General features: G+C 39.2%; 1 long non-coding RNA gene across 2 annotated transcripts in view; it reads left to right on the top strand.

Annotated features, from left to right (window-relative positions):
- Nucleotides 1-2,954: 2,954 nt before the first annotated feature.
- LOC112659757 (uncharacterized) overlaps nt 2,955-18,683 on the top strand; it is a 65,268-nt gene continuing 49,539 nt past the window's right edge. The window contains exons 1-6 of one of the 2 annotated variants that reach the window (XR_004812269.2): nt 2,955-3,238; nt 6,326-6,474; nt 8,486-8,639; nt 11,564-11,734; nt 17,247-17,318; nt 17,537-18,314. This is a non-coding gene — a long non-coding RNA (uncharacterized LOC112659757). Of the gene's footprint in view, nt 3,239-6,325; nt 6,475-8,485; nt 8,640-11,563; nt 11,735-17,246; nt 17,319-17,536; nt 18,315-18,683 lie in introns of those variants that run through there. The other variant, XR_007408384.1, reaches the window with a different exon arrangement.

Here is an 18,683-nt window from a genome sequence, read left to right as displayed (position 1 = left end):
AAATTAAAAATTTATTTGTGCTAGTCTTTATATTATTACAAAATACTTTTATAAAATCTGTTTCTTAAAAGAAATCTATTTCTTAAGGCTAGATTGTACACTTCAAAATAACTTGCAATTAATTTTTTGGACCTTAGGACATACTTTGATTTTTCCATAAAAAAGTACTGTAGGAAATCAGGTTACTTATTATTATTATTATTATTAATATCAGCTTTCTATAAGGCCAGCATTTTGAAAGAAAATGGACACATATTATTCATTAGGCTACATTCTTTTCTTTTAAAAAGATTTTTATTAATTCATGAGAGACAGAGAGAGAGAGAGAGAGAGAGAAAGAGGCAGAGATACAGGCAGAGAGAGAAGCAGGCTCCATGCAAGGAGCCCGAGGTGGGACTCCATCCCGGGACTCCAGGATCGCTAAACTGATTAGCCACCCGGGCTGCCCAGGCTACATTATTTTCAACCTAAGTAAAATTGATAAAATTGTGGCCATATTTTCTTTATTAAAAAAAAAATAAGAGAAAAAGAAGACCTGGAATCTCTGATTCCATATGAAGGCCCAGTTGCTAGTTGATTTGTCTGTGTTGATAGGAAAGGAAAGACTGGCTTTTTATTTAAGTCCTATATTCCTCTGTTGCCTCACTAGTTTCTAGTGTTCAGTCTGTCATTATCCATTTATGTATCAACCAATCTCATTTTGCTCTAAGAAATTCACTAAATTGCCTATGTCATAACTTTGTTTGCATTTAACAGTTTAAACTATCTTGTCGCTAGTGTCTTTGTCATCCAAATAATCTCCCCCAACTCTAACTACAAATGGCTCCATGTTTTCAGGTTTAAAATTAAGTGAAATGATATGGTTTTTGCCCTCTAGAAGTTTATAATCTTAGAAAGATTTGGTTAAGGCAATTTTGCAGATCTCCATCTGTGATTTTTGTGTGTGTGTGATTGAGCCTGTGATTGTTTCCTGAGCCTCCTTCTAAATTTCTATCACCAGATATATTATCTTTGATTGAAAGAGCAGAAGGTTGCCATGGGGTGTGGTGTGTGTGTGTGTGTGTGTGTGTGTGTGTGTTTCCATGTGCACACATAAAGGCATGCATCTGTATCTTAATTAGGAGGCAACATTTTAGTAGGCCATAGACCTGGCATAATTGATTGACTTAAGCCAGAAAGACAAAAGAAGCATTTTCACAATTTCTCAGCTCAAGTATAACTCTAAGCTCAGTGCTTTGCCCAGCACAGTGCTCCTGACCAGGGAGAAGTAGAGAACTCAGAAAGACACCTTTCCCTGATATCACCCTTTTGCTTCTGGGCCAGCCTGATACCAAGTTAACCCAGTTGCTTCTGTGGAGAAGGCAGCCACCCATCTCCTTCCACAGCGTGGAGTCGTAGCTCATAAGGCACTGGTGATTTCTGTGAGCCCAATTCAAGGAGAGAAGCAGAGGTTGTCTTTTAGTTTTGTTGACTGTATCCTTTGCTGTGCAAAAGCTTCTTATCTTGATGAAGTCCCAATAGTTCATTTTTGCTTTTGTTTCTTTTGCCTTCGTGGATGTATCTTGCAAGAAGTTACTGTGGCCAAGTTCAAAAAGGGTGTTGCCTGTGTTCTCCTCTAGGATTTTGATGGAATCTTGTCTCACATTTAGATCTTTCATCCATTTTGAGTTTATCTTTGTGTATGGTAAAACTGTGTGGAGGTTCCTCAAAGAGTTAAAAATAGACCTGCCCTACGACCCAGCAATTGCACTGTTGGGGATTTACCCCAAAGATGCAGATGCAATGAAACACAGGGACACCTGCACCCCGATGTTTCTAGCAGCAATGTCCACAATAGCCAAACTGTGGAAGGAGCCTCGGTGTCCATCGAAAGATGAATGGATAAAGATGATGTGGTCTATGTATACAATGGAATATTCCTCAGCCATTAGAAACGACAAATACCCACCATTTGCTTTGACGTGGATGGAACTGGAGGGTATTATGCTGAGTGAAATAAGTCAATCGGAGAAGGACAAACATTATATGGTCTCATTCATTTGGGGAATATAAAAAATAGTGAAAGGGAATAGAAGGGAAGGGAGAAGAAATGGGTAGGAAATATCAGAAAGGGAGACAGAACATAAAGACTCCTAACTCTGGGAAACCAACTAGGGGTAGTGGAAGGGGAGGTGGGCTGGGGGTGGGGGTGAATGGGTGACGGGCACTGAGGGGGACACTTGATGGGATGAGCACTGGGTGTTATTCTGTATGTTGGCAAATTGAACACCAATAAAAAATAAATTTATTATTAAAAAAAAAAAAGAAGAAGCAGCAGAGAGTGGTCTGAGGGGATGCAGGAGGGTTTCTGCTCCTTTATCTCCCTGTCTTCCTCAACATGGCCACTTCCAGACCGTGCACATTATTAATAGCTGTCATTTTTCTTTCTGAACAAATCACCTCTATGCAGTTTGCACTCGAGGGTACTGGTGAGTGTCCTGCCTATCTCCGTACATTAAATAACCTCATTGCAGCGCTGAGCCTGGCCGTGTCTCCCTCTTTCTCTGTGGCAGGTGTATTTATCATTTTCCTCACTCTGACATTCCTAGCTCCAGCTGCCAGACCAGGCCTGGCGCCTTTCTCTCTGTAGATTAGTTTGCATTCTACAGGATTAAAAAGGTTTAGGGAGCAACTGGGAGTTGGCAGGAAGAGCCTGGGTTGTTTAGAAATGTCAGAAAAGTGTCAAGACTGCCAGTTTTCTGGGGGCCAAGGTGGGGGTGGGAGAGGAACAGTAGTATTTTTCAATCAGATTCTAGCAGACAAAACACCACAAGAAAGAGTCAGCAAGGATCCCTAAGATGATCAGAAATGCGTGTATTCTGAGAGGGGTAGGAAGAGCAGAGGAGGCCGTGGGCAGTAGAAGGGACAAACAACTCTGCTTTTCCAGCAGGCAATTGAAAGTTGACAAATCGGACAGCCCAGTCCATCACACTCCGGTGTCACTCTGCTGCGTTAGTCAACGGTGTGTAAAGCCGCCACCAGAGAGAAGACAAAGCAGGAGCTGGAGCGCTCTGAAAACACACACATGGCTGATGCACTCAGCAGCACCTCGCTTTCCCATTTCATTCTCTGCCTCTATTCGGATTTCTTTGGTTATTTGTGGAGGAGGGGACTTTTGTCTTTGATGCGTTTCCCTGGAGAAGGGAGCCACTTCCCAGAGCTCAGAAAGAAGCCTTGATCTCCCAAAGATTCTGCACAGGTGACAAACGAAATGAATGAGTGAAATGTTTAAATGTCGCATCTACCCCATGCATAACCACAACTCCTGAGAAGGAAGGGGATTGGCATGTCTGAAAACCTAAAAGCAGAGTTTAGCATGAAAAATGAATCAGGGAGTGTCATTACTGCCCTGAACACACAGATAGATGGGCCACACCATCCTGCCAGTGTTTTGTGCTTGCACTGGAGGATGTGTTCTGAGCAGCCTTGGAAACTGTATGATCTGTGCACCAAGAAAAAAGACCAAGGTCTGGGAAACTTGGAAAGGAATTTCCTTGGGTTTGGCTGAATTGGAAGGGAAACACTCAAGTCACTTGGCAGACCTCCACAAAAGTGATTTCCACCATGATTTGTGCCAGCTTATGTAGCACTTTGGGACCTTCCTTGGGGTAGAGAAGGAAGAGGAGCAGATAACAGCAAAGATTTTGGCTTTTTCTTCAAGACATGATGTGTGGGAACAGCCTTAAATTAGGAATCAGAAGCGAGTGTGTTAGCCTTAGCCAGACTCTTGAACCTTTTTCTTCATTTGTAATATATAGTATGGTTATATAGTATAGCCCATATGATTTTTAAGTTTCCATCAAAATAAAATCCTATAATTCACTTATTAAACTCATACCCTTGGCCATAGGTGGATTAGGCTGGTGAACTCTGCATGTGTTCTGTGTAAAGTTGCCATTAAGGAAGAGGTAAAATCATCTCTGCTATGATTAGTTCTTAACTAGATATTGGGAATTTGGGGGCCAATGCTCAGGGCATCTGACATATAGAGCCAGTCAACAGGAAACAGGAAACTTCCTTTTGGCCAAAACATTGTTTGCAAGTGCAGCAAAATTAGTCAATCCCTTTTGTTAATGGATAGCGGATTCCTAAGGAAAGGCGGGTGTACCTCCCACATTCCAGAAAGATCTGGATCTTGTCCTCTCGAGATAAATCCCTACACTTAGTAAGTTCTTTACCCCCTTGCATGAAGCCTTATTCTACCAACGTCTCTCTATACCTCCTTCTCCTTGGGTTTCCTCCCCACCGGTCTGCGTGCATGCCCAAGTCTCTCTCCCTTGGCTGCACCTCAGTCCAGATAGCTGTAGTCAGATCTATCCATCGTATATTGTTCTTTGCAATGCTACATCAACATTTTAGGAGCAGGGCAGCAAAGGCCCTTGCTTTCATGCAATTTAGTCTCCAGTATGCTGTGAAAGTGAGGAGGAGAATTAATGGGGAGACTAATAAACACAAAACATGAACACCAATAAGATACCTTAACACTGTTGGTTCACAACCATCTTGGGAGCTTCCTGGGAGTGATCTGAAACTTGCCCCATTATGAGAAGGGGAGAGGGAGACCCAAGAAGGAGAAAGGCCCTCTTCAGGTTGGCAGGTATCAATTTTAATAAGCAAAGGGAACTTCAATGGGCACCAGTGAGACCAATGGATCCCTGTACCTATTTGACAAATCTTAAAAGTTTATAGAGAGATCCTAACTGGGCTCAGTCATGTGTACCATGCAGGTGTTCACACCACCTCACCAACTCAAGGTTGGGTCCCTGGAGCAGCCTCTGGGAGCAGGAGAGGCAAGGGGAACCTACATCCCCAGGACAGGGAGGGTAAACAGTCTCCAAGGGCCCAGGCCCAGCTAATGAGTCAACTGGCCACATCTCTTTGAAAGAGACCACATCTCTTTGATGCTGTTCCCCAACAAACATAATGTAAGTACTTTAAAACAGTAAAGTAGGTGACATAATAGAGTGAATGAGAGGTGGGACATGGGACTACTTTTGATGATGAAGTAAAGGGAATCTTTCTGAGGAAATGATATTTGAATTGAAGATGGGAATTACTGGAAAGATCTGGTGTTGTAAAGATCCATAACAAAGCATTCAAAGCAAAGGGAGTAGAAAGTGCCAGACCCATAGACTGGCAGGATCTTGGCATTAAGAAGAGTAAAAGGAAGCCAGTGAGGTTATATAGGAGCGAATGGTAGGGAGTGTGATAGGAGAAACAGACATGAGCAGGGCTGGACCATGACAACTGAGGGCCTGGCAAGCTGTGGTTAGAATTTGGAGGCTGATTTTTAGACACTTTTAAGCAGGAGGTGACACAATTCACCCTATATTTAAAAAAAAATCTTCCTTGCTGTTGTGTGGTGAACTGATGGTAGAGAAGCAAGAATAGAAGCAAGAAGGCCAGTAAGTAGATGACTTCAGTTTCAGGTGAGACATGATGGTGGCCTGGACCTGGTCCATATGGTGGCTTGGAGATGAGAAAAGCAGACATATCCAAGACACAATTTTGAGATTAAATCAATAGATTTGGAGATAGATTGAAGTTGTCAAGCAAAGGAGTTGAGAGTGCTAATGATGGCTTCCAGATGTCTGGCTTGAGTAGTTGAGCATGAAGACATGACAGTGACAGAAATGGGCACGGCTGGGAGAGTGTCAAAGTCTGAGTGTCAAGGAAGGTTTTGTCCTTGGCCATCTTTTTTTCCATTGTATCCATTTTAAATGTATATTATGAGTCCTCCTGGGGACAGTGGAAAACACCTCACCTTCTCTGTCACTTGAGCTGTGGTGCTTCTAGTTAGACCAATACTATTGACTTCTCTACCCCTCCAGGTCTCAGACCTGCTCTGAGAGGAAAACTGAATTACTTCACTAACACATTTATGAGCAAGAAGGGGAGTGCTCCACTCTGCCTTTTCCACTGTCTTTTCTCCCTGAGATTTGCCTTCACTTGGACTTACAGCCTGGAATTTCTGAGGCCACTCACTTCTTTTGTCACATTCGTTCAATGTTCATGATGTTCACATTCATTCTATGGATGAGCCATGTCAGTTCTGTTTCAGCTCTTGTATCTCCTTTTCCCTGTCATTCCCCAGGTACAAATCCTCATTGAAACTTTGATTACCAACCTGCAGCCTCTCCCTATGTTTGCAATGTTAAATGAACATTTTGTATCAATAATTTTTAATAGTTTGGGCTGAAAAAAGGTGTCAGATTCCCTTAGACTACTTGTGATTTAGTCCCAATTAATTCTTTTTTAAGAAAGATTTTATTTTTTTATTTGACAGAACACGAGTGGGGCGAGGGGTGAGGAACAGAGAGAGACAAGCAGACCGTGCTGAGTGCAAAGCCAAACATGGGGCTCAATTCCATGACCCTGAGATCATGATATGAGCCAAAATCAAGGGTTGGATGCACAATCGACTGAGCCACCCAGGTACCTCTGTTCCCAGTTAATTCTTGCCCAATTCATAGTAGTATGAAAAATGTCTCTGCTTCTCAATATCAATTTTTGCTACATTATCTCCATCCATGATTCATGCTATTCTCTTAGCCTAAAAGCTTCTGAATTTCTGCAAGTCCAATTCTTGCCATTCTCTAAGATCCGGCCTCAGTGACACCAGTGAAATGAAATACCTTCCTATTGACATCCCTAGATGGAGATAATTCCTCTCTTCAAGTATTGATTCAAATATTATTTACATCCCAATAAACATACTGGGAATTTCATAGAAAATTTTATGCTAGTGTGCAATTTCCACTAACTTGCAACGCTGCCTTTAAAATTATTGTCACCATGATGCTTTGTAAGAGTCGTTCTCAAATATTAGTTGTCAGATTAAAACACAAAGGATAGTTTAAAGGAATTTTTGGTGATCTGAATCCTGATGCACATGACAGCGCACCAGCTATCTCAAGGATAGTGAGTCAACTAGTAAGGGAGAAGTAGAGAATAAGACAGAGGCCAATGTAGTCTGTTTCTTTCCTTCTCTAAAGCATTCAGCAAAGTCTCAAGGGACCCAACAAAGCACATTTTTAAGTTCTTTCTGTGGAATGAGGTCTTAGATACTAGTTTTTCCCCTTCGGTCTGCTAATTACCTGCCAGTGAGAACTTGAATCACTACGTGAGTCTTACACAATGCTCTTTCATTGCACTCACTGTGCAGCAGATTTGCAAACTAGTATTTGGTAGCATCAGAGACTAAATTCATCAGACCATGGAAAATGAGTGCAGGTTTACAAGTTCACACACACATATATGCGTATGGACATGGGCAATTTGTGGTACCAAAAAATGTGCCATATTCTTCTAGTCTTTCAGTTTTGTCACATTTAATATATATGTTAATTTTTGTTCATTTTTTTTTCTGAAGACATTATTTATTTAAGAGAGAGAAAGTAGATGAGTAGAGGGGAGTGGCAGAGGGAGAGGGAGAAGCAGGCTCCCCGCTGAACAGAGATCCCAAAGCTGGGAGATCCCAGGATCCTGGGATCAAGATCTGAGCTGAAGGCAGATGCTCAACCAACTGAGCCTCCCTGGGAACCCCTAATCTTTGTTTCTTGATGAAATGTATAACAGAGGCAGCAGCTAAATGAAATCAAATACCATCTATCTTGGGGGGCCTGGCTGGTTCGGTTGGTATAGAGTATGCAACGCTTGATCTTGTGGTCGTAATTTTGAGGCCACACAGTGGGTGTAGAGATTACTTTAAAAATGAAGTCTTTAAAAATACTATCTTACAGAATTTCTTTTTTTTTTCTAGAAGTTTGATGTGAGCTGGGTCCAACCCAAAACTATATACAATGAGAAAAACCATTTTCAGAAATATCTACATTACGCATTTCTTTTTTCATCTTTTTTTGGTCTGTGTTCAAAACTCTTTTAAATATAAAATTGGGAGGAATAGCATTTCCAGTGGAAAATAATTGGGGATTGGATGTTTTCTGTCTCCTATAAAATTAGGATTGAACTAGTAAGAATGGCAACTTTTTTGAGCCATAGGAATGACATGAGTAGCACCTCTGGCCATGTGAGTCAGTACTCAGAAGTGCACCGTGACTGCCCACCTAGTACCTTTGCTCATCCTGGCCCAGCCTCCTGGAATGTCTTTCTCCTGGTCCCTGGTGTAATCCCAGTCTGCATTTTATACATCAGACCTAAATCCTACAGATCCAGAATTTGTATTTGCTTTCTAGGGCTGCTGTAACAATGTTCTACAAAATGAGTGGCTCAGATAACACAAATGTATCATCTCAGTGCTAGAGGGTGGATGCCTAAGATCAAGATATCAGCAGGTTTGTTCCCTTCCGAGGGCTGTGAGGGAGATGGTGGTCCAGGCTTCTCGGCTTGCCTGAGAGATAGCTGTCTTCTCCCTATGTCCTCACACCTTTCTTTGTACTTTCTCAAATGAATGTCTTGTTGTCTGCCCTCTTGGGATTTTTTTCAGTGCTATTCCACGTGTTCTTTATCCTGGCAACTTCTACGACAGCTGAGACATACTTGATTTCCTCTACTTCTTCGTGCCCCAATCTAGAAGGCTGTCCTCCATGTAGAAGCCTTCAAAAGAGTTAAGTAACAGCTATCCACAATGAAACCATTAGGTAAGGGTCTTTGAAAGTGGAAATGGAATCCATTTGGCAATGTTATATTTCCTAGATTTTGAATAGGGCATCCTACCATGTGTGAGCCTGTCGTCAGTTGAGGGCTCATCAATATTACTTGCTTAAATTTATGTGTAGATTCAAAGGTAAACCTCGCAAGAATATATGAGTTTGTGGTAAGGATTGAGACTCAAGACTGGTTTCTTTTAATTCATACTCTTGTCTTTAATTCTGATTTACTTTCAGACCGAACATTGATTTACCTTTTTTTAGTGTTTTCTCACTTTGTTCTTCTTAAGCCCTTTGTTGGCTTTCTAAAAGTTATTGCCACTGAATTAGATTTTAATGGAGTTAATATATCAGTATGTTATTTAGGGTTTTAGTCTGTGATTAATCCTAGAAAAGCTGGGTGAGTGCCTTACCAGAGGGCTGTGTTTTCTCCAGGTTGTAACATTATTCATGTCAGATGCAAACGTACAAATACAGAGCGGCAGGAAAAATGAAATGAGGAAGCAGGGGAATCTGGGCTTTGGCTCCAGAGAGCAAGGGGTACAATTTTTTTCAGGGGGCTCAATTTTCAATCCAAGAGTCTCTGATGAAGCAGGTCAACTTGAATTCTGTGCGAAGGTTAAGATGTTATTTGTTTCTGATCTATGTTTAATGATAAATTAACTGATTTACTTTTATATTCAACTATACAATATACTGAATCGAAACAAAGGGCAGATCATTGGATAACATGACCCAAGACAACAGTTCTATCTGTGTTTCTCTGTGGCTGACAAAAGTTGCTTCATCTCTATGCCACTCTTGTAAATGATACCGGGAGCCAATTAAATCAGATCCCCCATGTTATGTGTATTATGAAACATGCATCAGCCTCACACCCCATCTCTGCATGTCTTCTTTCTCTAGGGAGCAACTCTTCATCCTATTGCTTTCCTAATTGACATGTGAGGAGAGCACCAGCAGAACATTTACCTGAATCCCCCTCTCAAGCACAGATGATTTTGAAAACCTGGGAAGAGCTCTAGAAACAATCCCATTTATATTTTTCTATTCAAAAGGTGGCCTGAGAAGCTGGAGATTATGCTAGTCTGGGCTATGGGGTCATCATGTCCTCCTACCTAGAGTTCTTCTCTCAAGAGCATGGTTAGCAATGAGCATCCTACCTTCTGAATGTCTTGGCCCTGTGTGGGAAGAGCAGTGCTCTTTTTATCTGAGATACCTGGAGCTACAGGTCACTTTTTAAACCAGCAGAAAGGCTCTGTAATGCTAGGTTACTTTGACATAGATAATGACTTAAAATTCTTCTGAGCTTAGATTTTACACTTAACAATTCTCCAAATTAGCTCCTGCTATCCCTATAGGTTTTTCCCCTTTGAGCTTTTAAAGTCAAAAATCTCTAAATATAGCCAGGGCACCAAAGTCCCTAGGTTTTGAGGTCACACCTTCCTGCAGGATGTGATGGAAGGGATATGTGTATATGTTAACAGGGGTGAGGTAGCTAGTGAAATAAAGAATTGATTATTTGTCCTATAATAGTAAAAGAAATGGTGCTGGATATCAGCCTCAAAGGCCACCACTAACACCTGATTTAATCTGTACCAGAACTGGACAAAATTGTGAAAAGGGAGAATTATGGAAGGTTATAGAAAGACAGTATTTCTTCCCTCTTGACTTTTTTTGTATACTTTTGTACTATGTAAAGGAAAAATAAATAAAAATCTTTGGCCAGAGTTTTGTGTATCATGTCCTCTGTTTTGTGGTTAGGTTTAGCTGAGAATCCTCTGAGTCTTCACCAATGTCAAATATCTGTCAGCAGCAGATATATTATGAGCTGCTTATGGAAATGAGTGGCAAATATTATTTTCTTTTCATGGAAGCTGAGGGCTCAAAAGGAAACCAAGATTCCACCAAAACTGTCTGCCTAGCGGTGTGCAAACATGGCCATCCTTACAGAAAGCTATGGATGTAGGAGAATCTGGACTGTTTTCAGGGGATATGGATATTCACCCTTTGAACAAATCATGCCTGCTGTTTAACAACCTTTACAGTTGGAATGTGCCTTCTCATAAAGAACTTGCTTTTAGACTTGACCAGAGTTCTTTCATTTTGCTGGAAGAAATAGACTATTTTGTATTGTTTGACCACATATATGAAAGCTTTTGTAGCAAGGAATTCATTACATGGTGAATGCACTGGTTTGGTGGGTATTTCTTCCCAGTTATGCCCTCTCCTTCCTGTAAACCTCCACAATCTCAAATAGAATTGTCTCCTAGATATTTTTTTCCCTCCCCTCTGGGTTACGGCACATCACACTAGATGGCAGTAATACCCCAGTTTGGGAATCCATTTACTGTCTCCCCTACCCCCACACACAACCTTTTCTTGTCCAGAATAATATGGAATAAAACATGCAAATAAAATCCGTTCATCTTGTACAAGATTCATTCAGAAAAGCTGATATACAATTAAAGGTGGTAAGGAAAAAAATATATGTTAAACAATATTGAAAGCTCAGGCATTATGGGGATTTTTGCTGGGGGTGGGGGAGGAGTGGTCTACTGGTTTGTTTCTTTGTTACTGTTTTTCAGATATAGTTTAATTACAAAAGGAAATTGGTTGGGCCAAAAATCTAAGCTTAAGTGAGAAGGTAAACGTGTATTTCTGAGAAAGAAAGGAAGTCAGCCATGCCAGTTGCTTCTGTTTTTTCAAATTCTATGCTTCTTCCAGCAGATTGGCTATGCTTTTATGCAACATTAATCTGGATTTTATAGACAGAGATGGTCAGATGCAAACTGAGAGCCTTATGTGTATTGCCCACTAATTGTGAATAGAATGATTGGAAGGAAAACCAAACCAATCTAAAAGCTCCTGTTATAATGAGGACCTCTTTTCATTGTGTTTGTGTAAATCTGCAGATTTGCTGAGGACTTAGAGGGAGACAAAACCAGTTTCTGTAAAATATTCTTGGTCAGCTAATCCAGAGCCTCAGAATGCCCTACTAAGTGGGAACCATCTGAGAAAAATATGCAAAAAATGACTCTACTCGGACTGGCACTAATTCATTTTGCATATAAAGCAGTGAAAAGGTAAAATATTTTTATCAAAACAAATTTGTCAAACATTTAACTTGATGTTAGAGAAATGTTATTTTTCTTTTTTCTCTGACAGTTCACAGCCCTGGGCTTTATATTGGAATTCACAGGTACTATGCTCTCATTTTAAAGGAGAGCGTGTAATCACCTTTTAAAGGTTACTATACAGAAAACTGAAGCATCATAAGAAGCAGCGTGAATTCATGAGCAAATATGAAGAATGTTACTCAGCCTGCATGTGAAAATGCTTAATGCATTATTTATAGATATTGTTTTACCACAGAGATCAAGGTCATGCATTGGCCTCCCGGGCAATGGGTCAAGTCTTGAGAGGCCATCCTGATAATCCCAGCTGACAGTTTCTTGGATAGACTTGTTGTACTTTAAGTAGATGCATTTTCCAACTTGGAAGGAACAGTCAAAACTTTTTTTTTTCTTAATTAGCTAGCTACTCGTTTATCCAACTTGATCACAACTCATTAATTTTGATCAGAAACAGTGCACGGGGTTGTGAGGTGTTGCTATGTTCACATTCTCTCTCCCTAAATTTTATGAATCATTCTATTAAGAGAAATAGGCAATTAACCTTTCCTTCTACCAATTCTTTCTTGCCTCTATCCTTTGCCAATGATGTTTCCATATATTCCAGTGTCTAAAAGCAGACTCAATTATAATGTGACTTATAAGAAGATATTGGAATCCTGGGACATTTACTCTAGAATTTTTGATGGCAAGTTATTTCTAAATACTTTTTAAAATCAATATATATTAAATATTACAGAATTCCATGCTTTTGTTATCCATACTGGGCCCTTTTGTTGTATGTGGCTCCCTTGGGTTCTCTTGTGTAGTACAGAAGATGTAGAACTGCTTGTTCAAATAATCTTGGGACATGATATTGAGGTCCTGACCTCTCCTAGCATTAAGCAGGCAGTGGCATATGGTGGGGGGATTAGGGAGAGTGAGCTGTCCCTGAAAGGCAACAAGGGGGTATATCATCTGCAGAGAATTAAAAATAATAGTAAACCTTACTAAAAATAGCACTGGTTTTTATTATTACTGTGCACCAGCAATTTTAAACAATATCAGTAGCAAAATAGCCTTCCACACCAAGCCTATCCTTCCTACTCTCTGTCTTCCTTTGAGGGCTGCTAAAAAGGGGAAGGTTCTTGATGCCATCATCTTAGGTCAAAGGGGCTATATTTTCTACTCAAGCTTAAGTGTAAAAAAATAAAAATAAAAATAAAAACACAAGAGTTCTCTCATCCTGCCCTTTAATCATTTTTCCCAGTTCTAATCTTGCTAGGTTTCACATAGTATTTTTGTGAGCATGGAGGATTTCATGGCAGTTAGCACTTTCTCTGAATACTGGAACATTTCTGAATCTATCTGGGCTTTCCTCAAAATATTGGAATCACATATATTCCTTTCTATCTTTCCTACCTCCAGGATCAGTAGATTAAAAAATCAGTCAAAATAACATATATTTTTTATGTTCACAGAACACTATAAGATCAAAATGTTCAGAAAGAAGCATCCTATTTAATAAGTAATGGGATTCAGGATAATAAAAGGTGGCAAAAGAGCCTTCTGCAGGAGAACAACTAGCCAGAACTTGTCACTGAAGCTGATGTGAATCAGGCTAACCCAAAGCAAGCATCTCCAGGCATCTCTGTTTTCATTAAGCCCCTCTGCATCATTGGCCAGGTGTTTCCAGGCCAATTAAAAAAAAAAATCAATGATTGAATTTACAGTAAAACAAATATATGAATGGAAAGCAGGGTTCTTGTTGTTTGCGCATCAAGGAAGGTGTAGAAATAGGAAGCATAGATCTTGAAGTCAGTAAACTGAGGATTTAGTCCTGGCCTCACCACTTGTTAAATGTGTGACATTGAATACATTTCTCTTTAAGACTTGGTTCTCATAGGGATCCCTTGGTGGTGCAGCGGTTTAGCGCCTGCCTTTGGCCCAGGGTGCGATCCTGGAGACCTGGGATCCAATCCCACGTCGGGCTCCCGGTGCATGGAGCCTGCTTCTCCCTCTGCGTATGTTTCTGCCTCCCTCTCTCTCTCTCTTTGTGACTATCATAAGTAAATTTTAAAAAATTAAAAAAAAAAAGACTTGGTTCTTTCATCTGCTAAGTTGGTATAAAAATAGTGTAATAATAATGATAATAGTATATTGTGGGGTTACCATTAGGTTGAAATAATTTGATGTGGGTAAAATGCTTCCCTAGTTCTTGGCATTTAGAAAGATTTCTGCTTCATAACTATTTGATTCCATATAGAATTCCATGTGTACAGTGGGTGATAGAATAATAATTCTTTTTGGCCTAGTTGAGTTACCAGTTAAGTTGGGAATGTGTTCATAAGGCTTTAAGCAAATGATCACTCAAGGTCCTCACCTTATCTTTCTATATTTACTCATTTCTTCACATACCAGTTCTAGTCATTCAGTTCAGGTCTGGTTATTTAGAATATATCCCATGTCCTGTCACCAGTGTGTAAATAATAAACAATATCATACTCCTAACACAAATGGTGGATTTTCATCAAAGAAAGGAAAAAGCAAGAGAGTATCAACTGAAGTAAGAGAAGTTTCCATGGGAGGGGAGCAGTTGGGGTCAATCTCACAGGTTCAAACAAAGGGGAGCAGAAAGTGGTTCCACTCAGGGGTGGAAGAAGAGCCTGAGCAAAGTAATGGGTGCAGAGAGAGAAAATGTGCACAGAAGGAAGAGGCAAAAAGCATCACGGGCGTAGGAAGTTGTGTTTTGAGTAGATCAGGTTGGGTACAGAGGCAAGGCTGATCATGCAGATCCTTTAATGCTGGATGGAATTCTATGGACTTACAGCAGAAGTCACGTGAGGTTTAAGATTCAGGGTTGGTGCTGTGATGTAGGTGGACACTGGGGCTAAGGTTGGAGCTATAAGTTCTAGTTAGGGTTTGAAACTGCAACTGTGGTTGGGGTAGGTTTGAGGCTACTCATGAATAAAAATGAAAATGTATATGTGCATGGATGCATATATTTCACAGTATTCAAACTCACTCAAGCTAATGAATGGGCTGTTTAAGAGCCTCTGCCTCTCTCTCTATATGTATATATGTGTATTTACAAATGAATATATACATATGACTACAATGTCTGTACACATATGCATATAGCCAAAGCGGTCGTTAGTCTTTTTACAGGAAATGCTGTCTGATCTGTTTGCTAAGTAGAATAATAAAAATAATAATAAACATTTATTCAACCCAGGCACTGCCCTAAACAATACCTGTGTGTTATCTAACATAATTTAAATCTAATGGAAATGGAAGAGAGAGATTACAATCGGGGTGGGAAGGGGACTGGGGTCAAGGAAACCAGTTAGCAATCTGCTGCCAAAATCCAAAATGGAACCGATGAAGCTTTGGTATATGGTAAATGGAAGTGGGAATGGAAAGGAAGGAGAAAGCTATGAAAAATATTAGGAAGGGAGAGATGATCTTGCTTTGAAAGACAGAAGGCAGAAGAGCTCTTAGACACGGGACACTGGAAGATGTTTGAGAATTGAATAACTTTGGGAGGTTACAGGCATATGAGAGGCAATGGAGTGTTTGTAAACTGTAGTGTGCTTATGAATGCACAGCATTATTATATTACCTATCCAAACAATTCTCTAGAAAAATACTTGAGTTCCTGCTGTACATTATCCTCTGCTCTGTGGGATGCTTTAATTAATATCCTTTCAGCCTGTCCTGACTTTGTCTTCTTCCTGTTTCCAAGCAGATGAGAGAAAACACAGTCATGGCCTGACTTGCTTCAATGACATCAGAACCCATGACCCTGTCTGTTCCAATCAGGACACGGTCACCCTAGCAACCAGCTACTCTTTTTTTTTTTTTCTTTCATTTTCTCTTTCAAGAAGTATAAGTTAGTTTACATAGATTAACTGAAAAAATTCTATTCGATTTATTTTGCATTTTATAGTTTGGCTTCTTGAAAGATATCCCAGTGTTTTTCTTTCTTAAATGGTTTAGACTCTTTTACATTTTTCTGAATATTTTAATACACAATTTAAACAAAATAGACTAGCTGGTAGAAAAAAGTGATGCCATCATGAAAGCAAAAATTTCACTCCATCATTTTTTTTCTGAGACTGACATTGTATTAGATGGTTTGCCCTCCTGAACTTTAACTCCAAACTGAGATAATGAAATTATGATTTATTTTTCTCAAATCTTCCATTCTGCTTTCTTGTCATTTCTCGATTGGAATTCTCAGATACAAACATCATGGTTGTTTTTACACTTCACAGGATAAGAATGACATTTATCTAAAGGAGATGGTGCATGTGTAGAATTAAGGAATGAGGTGGTAGGGATGACGCTTTTCCTAATGTGATAACTTCTGTGAAGGAAAGCTAATTGCCCAGGTGAGCCAATTTTGTGTCAGGCATCACCTGAAAGAATAGTCCCTTGGCACAAAAAAAAAAAAAAAAAAAAAAAAAAAGCTATCACTGATCCCTTTGGCATTTTGAACTAAGTTTTCCTTAAATACTAGTTCAATTCATATTTTCAGCTCCCAGTAGAATAATTTTAGAAGAGACAATAAGGAGACATTCAAGACTACTATCTAAGTATATGTTCACCAACCTCAACTCATATTAGAGCCGTTCCATACTACTGGAAGAATTAGGTTTTGTGCAGCAAAGGAGAATTTTAAACAATTTGAAATGGCTATACTTATACTAGGGGATGGTACAATCTAAGCATCCATGTAAAGAGCATTTTTATTATAATTTGTTAAGCGTTTATGGGAACTTAAATGTTCTAGAGATTTGGACGTTGTCAAAGTTTTAGAGATTAGTTTAGAGTTCCTGAAGTCTAAGGACAATAGGATGATCAGAGTGGACCTCATGAAGGGATGAGGAAGGTGACTGGAGCAGAGAATGGAAGGGAGTGAGGGGCAAGTCATGAGGACATTTTGGGGAAGAAAATTATAGCCAGAGGAAATGTCCAGAGAAAGGTCCCAAGAAGAAAAAGTGTCTAAATGTTTGGAGAAGACTAAGGAGGTTGGCATGGGCAGCATGATGCAACAGTAATAAGTATTGAGGTCAGAGAGGTATGAGGGCAAGGATGCAAGGGGGAAAGTGTATTGGTATAGGTCATTGTGAGAAATAATTGTAAAGATGTCAGCTTCTATTCTGAGGGAAAAATTTCTACTGAAAACCTCTGCACATAAGTTAACAACTTTTATCACATTTTTAGACTTGTTTACAGCAGGATTGGTACTTCCTTTTACAGAAAGGTGAATAATAAATATTTTAGGCATATGAGCCTTATGGTCTCTGTTGCAACCACTCAATTCTACTATCATAGTGCAAAAGTAACCAAAGGCCATATGTATAAAATGGGTGTGGTTGTGATCCACTGAAAATTCATTTACAGAAACATGCAGCCCACAGGACATAGTTTGCTGACCTTTATTCTAGAGATTCATCTGATTTATTTATATTTCTTCCAGGAAAATTCAGCTAAGGGAAAATGGAGAAGAAACTTAAAGTGACCATCTACTATGGGCCAGCATGTGTTCTAGGTATCATATCTACACATAGTCATTTATTTCCATCCCTATTATTTGTCAATTGTCCAGGACACCTTTATCTCTTAGGAAAATAACTTCAATAGATGCCTTTCTGATTCAATTTTGCTTGAACATCTTCTCAGTGCATTCTGCCAGAATAATCTTTTAAAATGTAATCATGCCAAATATTTAAGGAAAGAATAACACTAATTCTATATAATCTCTTCCAGAAGATGTCAGCTCCCAAGTCATGTTATAAAGTCAGCATTATTCTGATATCAAAACCAGACAGAAGAAATATAAGAAAACTTTTGAAGAATATCCTTCATGAACATAGACCCAAAAATTATCAACAAAATATTAGCAAATTGAATCTCACAACATATAAAAGGAATAACATACTAACATCAAGCAGAATTCATTCCAGGAATGCAAGAATGAATCAATATTCTAAAGATGTTTCAAAGTAATCTGCAAATGAAGGTTTAAAAAAAAGCAAAAGTACATAATGATATCAATTGATGCAGAGCAAGCATTTGACAGTACTTAACAACCACTCATGGTGTAATTTCTCAGTAAATTGGGAGTGGAGTGGAACATCCTCCACCTGTTAAAAAGCATGTACAAGAAAACATACCATTAACGTTGATGGAAGACTGAATGCTGTCATTCTCACAGAAAACAAGTTAATAATGTTCATTCTCACCATTCATATTCGTCATATGATTAGAATACTAGCCTATACAATAAAACAAGAAAATTAAATGCATACAGATAAGAAAGAAAGGGAACTTTTCTGTCATGAGTTGATGATGGCATTCATATTTCTACATTTGAGTACTGAACAAATATAAACTGATATTAAAAATAAAAACACTTAGGATAGTAACCCAAAGAGCTAAACACTTAGGTAAAAATCTAACAAAATATGTATACAATCTGTATAGTGAAAAGTACAGAATGATGATGAAAAAACAAAGATCTAAATAAACAGAAAGATGGACTTTGGTCATGGATTAGAATACTCAACATAATGGTAATACTCTCCAAATAGATCGGTAGGCTTAATGTAATTGCTGTCATAATCCCAACAGGATTTTTTGAAAATATAGATAAGATGATTCTAAAAAAAATATGGAAAGGCAAAACAGAGTAGTGAAAACAATTTTGACAAAAAGAGAATAAGTTTGGAGAAATAAGAATACTCAGTATTAAGACTTATTTTATGGTTACAGTTATCAAACCAGTGTGGTCCTGGCAGAAGGATAGATACTTAAGTCAATATAAAAAATAGTGAAAGGGAATAAAGGGGAAAGGAGAAAAAATGTGTGGGAAATATCAGAAAGGGAGACAGAATATGAAAGCTTCCTAACTCTG

The sequence above is a fragment of the Canis lupus genome, chromosome 35 (assembly GCF_003254725.2).
Source record: "Canis lupus dingo isolate Sandy chromosome 35, ASM325472v2, whole genome shotgun sequence".
Classification (NCBI taxonomy): Eukaryota; Metazoa; Chordata; class Mammalia; order Carnivora; family Canidae; genus Canis; species Canis lupus.
This window is presented reverse-complemented; position numbering and strand designations above follow the sequence as displayed.